The sequence below is a fragment of the Mesoplodon bidens genome, assembly GCF_964165515.1.
Source record: "Mesoplodon bidens genome assembly, chromosome: 10".
In the NCBI taxonomy this organism is placed as follows: Eukaryota; Metazoa; Chordata; class Mammalia; order Artiodactyla; family Ziphiidae; genus Mesoplodon; species Mesoplodon bidens.
In genome coordinates this window covers 103,189,099-103,195,651 of record NC_138172.1, presented here as the reverse complement: position 1 = coordinate 103,195,651, position 6,553 = coordinate 103,189,099, and positions in this window count along the sequence as shown.

The following is a 6,553-nucleotide window of genomic DNA, read 5'->3' as shown; positions in this document are numbered from 1 at the left end:
AAGGCCAGAATGGACCCAGGTGCCCACTCCCAGCCCCTGCCCTTGGCCTCGTGATGGACTCCTGCCGTGATTGGAGGGGGTGTCCACCCAGTATGAGCCAGTTTGTGGACGCAGAGGCCTGGCTGGGGCTGAGCTCAAACCCTGAGATCTGGTGGACTGGGGCTGGCAGCTGGGAGGTGGCAGTGGGGATGGAGGTGACAGGTGATTTGGAGGTGGGGTTTCACAGTGGCCCGAATGGGGGGGTACAAGGGGTGGGGAGTGTCAAGAACAGTTCCCGAGTGTCCGGATGGAGATCGCTGGGAAGAGTGGGTTTGGAGACGGAGAGAGGAGGCTGCTCTGGGCACGTGAAGCCAGAGGAGGATGTGAGATCAAGAGAGAATATGTGGGGGGCAGGGGGGCAGCCCGGACAGGCACAGGGGCCGGGCCGGGAGGCTCCGGCCATCCCAGTGGGATGGCTCAGAAAGTCCCCGCCACCTCGCCGGCCGAGGGGTCCACATTCACCTGGGGCCTGAGCTGTGTGGCTTTTCAGCCTCACATCCTCCACGCTGGGACAAGGATTCGTGCCAAAGATCTGTTTCACGACGGCTCACGAAGACATTCCACAACGAATGGTGGAGAATACAGACACATAAGAAGTCTTGGCAGAGCCACGGCCAACCTGAGATCAGATACAGCCTGGTGGCAGGAGCCAGGCCTAGGGACAGGGTCCAGCCACACTGCCAGCCCCGGACCTGTCTGGGGAGTGCCTGTGGGGTCACTGATCACTCCAGCAGGAGCCCTGAAGTCAGGGCAAGACACAGATGCCATCAGCAAGGGGCCGGCGGGGCCTGTCTCTCCTGCCCGATGCTGCTCAGGCCTCTTGTTTACTAGCAAGCCTGCAACGCACACGCCAATCCGTCGTCCTGAATAATTGATCCAGCACGTATGAATAATTCAGGCTCAGCTGGGACCTATGGCGAAGAAATCCTATAGTCCTTCGACTTTCTCACCCGGTGTGACAAAGCAGGGACTGAGCAGGAACCCCCCCCAGGGAGCCGGCCCTGCAGGGACCAGGTGAGGCTGTCCCTGCCCCTGCTGCCTGCCCCCGGCTGCAGGACAGCACTTCCCCCTTCTGTCACAGGCCAGTCCTGGGGTGGGTGGCCCCTCCTGCTGTGCGGGGCTTCTGGCTTCCTGGATCCCTGTTGCTGCAAAACCTTCTAAGTTCCAAAACATTCCCTTTTTGTGAGGGGAGCAAGATTTTCTAGGGCTTTCATAAGATGGGCATCCATGGCCTTGGAAAGGGGCGAACCTGCCCTGTGCCAGCATGGTGGGGTCTCACTGTCTCCTTTCCCTCATTGCTCTTGGACAATTTGGGGGAGAAGCTGGTCAACTGAAGTACCCGGTCGCTCAAGAACAAGATCCTTCTGCTCAAGGGCTTTGCAGTGCTGTTCCCTCTCCTGGGCTGCTGTTCCCTGCACCCCCTCCCTCCAGACCCCCGGGCATGGTACTGGGTGGCTGACCCCATGCATGCAGCTCTGAGGATTTCAACCCACATCTGTCAGCCTCCAAAGCCCAAACACTTTCCTTCAAACTGCAGCAGAAGGGGGCTTCCCTGGTGGCGCAGTGGTTGAGAATCTGCCTGCTAATGCAGGGGACACGGGTTCGATCCCTGGTCTGGGAAGATCCCACATGCCGCAGAGCAACTGGGCCCGTGAGCCACAACTACTGAGCCTGCGTGTCTGGAGCCTGTGCTCCGCAACGGGAGAGGCCACGACAGTGAGAGGCCCGCACACCACGATGAAGAGTGGCCCCCGCTTGCCACAACTAGAGAAAGCCCTCGCACAGAAATGAAGACCCAACACAGCCAAAAACAAAACAAAAAAAAACAAAAAAAAACTGCAGCAGAAGGAAAGGAGGGGAAGACGGAGGACTTCTGAGGTCGTGACCACGGCTTATACTGATGGCTTTACATAAAACCAAATCTTAGTGTCCTGGAACTTCCCAGAGCTGTGAGCTGGGGAGGAAGCAGAGTGAGGGCTCTCCTAGCCCCCGTGCCCCCATCTCCTGGGCCCTGAGGTAGAGCCTGGCACCCATCACAGCTTTGCTGAGAGCAGTCAGGGTCTGCACTCAACACTCCAACTCAGGGCAGCTTCCGGGTGCTATCCTGACACCAAGCCCCGTCCTTCTCCCGCCCACAGCCGAGCTCTGGAATTCGACCATTAGAGCCCCTTCCCTGGGGTTGAGGTTTTGATGCCTGGTAACATTTCCAGTTCTCAGGGAAGGGATGTCTCCTTATACTGTCATGAGGCTTCGGGGTAAGCAAGCAGTCTGGTGGCAGGTTTCATGAGGCAAAGGAAAGCTGGGAAGGTTTGATGGGAGACTGACTCTGCCCGTGAGAATGTTTGGGGGGGCCTGGGGGGGTCACACAGCAGGTGCACCGCCAGATGGAGAGACGGCGCAACCAACGTTTACCTGCGTGTGAGTTTGCAGCCCTGCACCACCCCGAAGGCCGTGCTTCTGTGGGTTTGAATAGTGATGAACAAAGTTGATTAAATCAAGGCAAAATGCCCTCCACCCTTTTCTCACCTTATTTCTCCCTGTCCTGTTCCTCGAGTGTATTCCTCACACACGTACTGGGCACCTTCATCTGAATTATCCATGAAAACGTAAGAAATGCCCACTGGTCAGGCCAGCGATCCGTCCAGCTCATGGCCACCAGCACAGAGCCCGGCGATGCCCTGTGCCTGTTGGTTAAGCTTCCCTCTGAAACCAGCCTCGGACACACCAGCTGCAAATCGTTCCAACCCGCTTTGTCCTCATTCAGAACAGAAACTTGTACCTGTGAATATGAACACGAACAGCCTGCTTTGTCTTTAAGGAAACAAATCAGTTGTTCTAGACCAAATTCTACTATAACTTGCTCCAAAAATGGATGTCCTGTACCAGAATCTATCACCTATTGACCGTACTATTTTCCAGACATTGCCAAGTGTTTCCCATCCCTTCTTTCATTTAATCCTCATAACAGACTGTGAAGGACTTCTGATCTCTCCTCCTGTTTCCAGCTGAGTAAACTGAGGGGCAGAGAGGTCATGTGACTGGCTGAGAGCTACCCATTCAGTGGTGTAGCCGAGATCTGAACCTCCGTCCATCTGGCTCCAAAGACAGTACAGCTACTACGGTCTGCGCTGCCTAGTGATTTATCACAGCAGCTTTGACCCTCATCACTAATACACAGCTGTAAGAGGAGAATTACAGCCTGAACCATTTCACTCGTAATGTGTAATAACTATTATGAACAGTGATTAACAACAGTAATAGCACTTGAACCTACTCTAGGTGGATAATCAGGACAGAGGGTGACAGTAAGAAACCATGAGCAGGCTTGGCTACTTTGTGTATGAGGAGGAAACAGCCAGGCCCCAGAAAGGACAGGTGATCCCCCAGCATCAGGCCGCTTGCAGACCTCCCAAGACCAGCATAATCCTGGCCCTGGTCAGAGTCAATTTTTCAAACTGATCACCGAGGAGATACTAAACTAAATGGTGACGTCTAATCAGGCTCCTTAGATTTTTGGAAAAGATTTGTGAAAAGAGAACTTTCTGGAATGTTCTGTCCAATTCACCCCCGAACTGGTTTTTATCTCCCTGTGCAGAGCCAGCCACACACGATGGATTATGTGGGCTCTGAGCCGAGTGTTTGGGGGCTGGGGAGACACAGGTCTGTAAACAGAACCCAGAGGTAATGAGTCCGCTGGTAACCGGAAGCCCTTCACGGTGATGGTGGAGGACGGGCCGTGCGCCTGGGGCCGGGAGCGGCCGGGGCTCCAGCTGTAGGTGGACGGTGGGAGCGGGGCCCTGCCGGAGGAAGGCTCCACGCAGAACGGGCAGGATGGGGAAAGGCCTGCCTGCCAGGAGCCTGGGAGCTGCAGCAAGCCCAGACTCAACCCAGGCTCCCCTGCGAGCAAACGTGGCAGGGGCAAAGCCATAAGCAACGTGGGCACCCAGATGGCAACCCACCTGCTGTGGGGAGGACTCCCCCAAATCCGGCTGCCCCCCACCGAAGAACTGGGATCCTCCGAATCCGAACGTCCTCCTTGCTGCTGGTGACCCAGGAAGCCGGAAGACCCATCCCCAGGGACCCCGGGGAGCACGGGGACCCCGGGGAGCGAGACCCCTGAGGACACCAGGGCCCTGGCCCGACTGTCTCCCTTTGTGTCAAACACGAACCGTCAATTACACGTCCTCATTTTTTGCTTATTTTCTTTCCGGGGAGGGACTGGTACAAGCATCCCCCATGACCACCCTGCACCCGACCATCCAGTGGAGCCAGGTTCCTGGAGAGAGTGAATACTGCCCAGCCCGGGGGTGCCGGGGGGATGGTACTAACCTGTCCAGCCACTGGGGAGACAGAGGCCCTGTGCGGCGTCTTTGTGGGGCTGGGATGACAGGGGTGACCACGCCATGCCAGGTCTCTGAGCTCATCCGACCAGATTCCAGGGGCCCTGGAGGAACTCCTGGTCCCCACAAACTGCTCAGCTCGTGTCTGGAGGCTGAGCCCAGGCCCGGGGAGTCCAGCTCTGAAGAAAGCAGCTCTAACTCAAGTCTGAGCTGGGACCAGACTGGATGGCAACCTGCCCCCCAAATCGGAGTGGACTTAGACTGTCCTGGAAGCTGACTGCATTGTGAAGCTCCCCAGAGACTGAAGCAGTCAGGCCTCCTGTCCGCAGAGTCCAAGAGGACCGTCACACTCTGTTTGTGTGTTTCCACCTGCTGGCTGACGTCTGCTCAGAACCGAGACGGCCCCGCACACACGCCTGTACATGCGTCGCCCCTCATAGTACCTGGGGCGTCGGGGGTGCTCGGCGAGTGTCACTTCTCTTCCTTCTCCCCCTCCTTCTTCCCGTGCCTGGTCTCCAGGCTTGGGGACTGGTGACACCAGTCCCATCCCAGCAACACTCCTGCCTTAGGGCTGGGAAGTCACGGCAGCTCTGCCTAAGTGCTCAGAAGACTAATGTCGTGGATTTTTTTTTTTTTTTGCGGTACACAGGCCTCTCACCGTTGTGGCCTCTCCCGCTGCGGAGCACAGGCTCCGGACGCGCAGGCTCAGCGGCCACGGCTCACAGGCCCAGCCGCTCCGCAGCATGTGGCATCTTCCCGGACCAGGGCACGAACCCGTGTCCCTGCATCGGCAGGCGGACTCTCAACCACTGTGCCACCAGGGAAGCCCTAATGTCATGGATTTTATTGCAGGCTCCTCTCCCCAGAACAGCAGGCTCCCGGGCTGACTCAATCAAGTCAACTCCACTCACGAAATGAAAAAAAAAAAAAAAAAAATACAGTGGGTGGAGGATAAGGGTCAACCAGAGTGCTGTCAATGAGTCAACATTTCAAGTCACTGGAGGGCTTTTTCATCCCCTCATCCGGCTGTTACAGTTTCTCAAAACCCCTGTTTTGATGTCGTCTGTTTCCATTAAACACATTTGCAGCTGAAATAGGCAAAAATCAAACCCTTCCTGCTGGGTGGGGTGGAACACCAGAGGGATACCTGGTCATTAAGCTCCCTTAAAGAGAAGGAAAGCAGACTGTTCAGAAAATAAAAATATATTTTCAAAACCACCAAAAGGAGGTGTGTCCTGCATTCAGCAGCAGCCCTGTCCCTGGGTCTCAAGGGCCCCATCACTCTAGCCAGAGCTACTTCTCTTCAGAAAAAATGAACTTTAGTGGAAAGAAGCTTGAATTCTAGACCTGAAACTGTGTGACCAGCTGCTCCAAACCCAACCAGGGGCCTGGAGACCATAACTCACCTACCCCCATCCTACACTGCACCTGGCTTTACCACCAAGAGGGACTAGAGGGATAAGCCCAGATTCTTAAAGCAGAGACTTAAGATCAGGCCTTTATGGGGTGAAGTGAGTTGATTGCGACATGGCCCCAACTTGTCGGTACCCCCCTGTACCCCCTGACTTCCCACACCGACTGCGGGCTTAAGCCTCTGGGAAGGTAACAAATGGGATGGAAACAGACTTGAAAAGACCTGCACTTTGGGGCGCGGCCTCTGTCTGCCCTGGAATGGCGAGTCGCAGTGTGAAAAACCCGAGCTACCCAACTGGAGGATAGAGGGCAGGGGATGCAGAGATGACGGTCCAGCCCGCCAGGCCCTCCTACACCAGCTCTCCCTCAGTGAGCCCGGCCAGCATCACCAGGCCTGAGCCCCAATAGCAGAACCACCTGGTTAAGCCCAATCCACACTGCCGACCCCAGAACTGTTCAGTCACTAAGTCTGGAGCTTGTATTAGGCTGCAGAAGCTAAGTGACATAAAGGCCAATTTCCTTCATGAAAAGAGCTACGTATCTTTCACATCTACAAAAATTCCCACAAATCAATAGTCACCTTATTCTACAAATTCCTTCTTATTCATGAGGAGATTTGTGTGTGTTCAGACACATCCTTTGCTTCTTGTTTTGTGAAATGGTTGACACGACCTCAATTTCTATCAATAGAAGCCAGGGCACAGCCACTGGTGGTGGGTATGACTTCTCTGGAAGACAACTTGGCAACATCTTTCAAATGC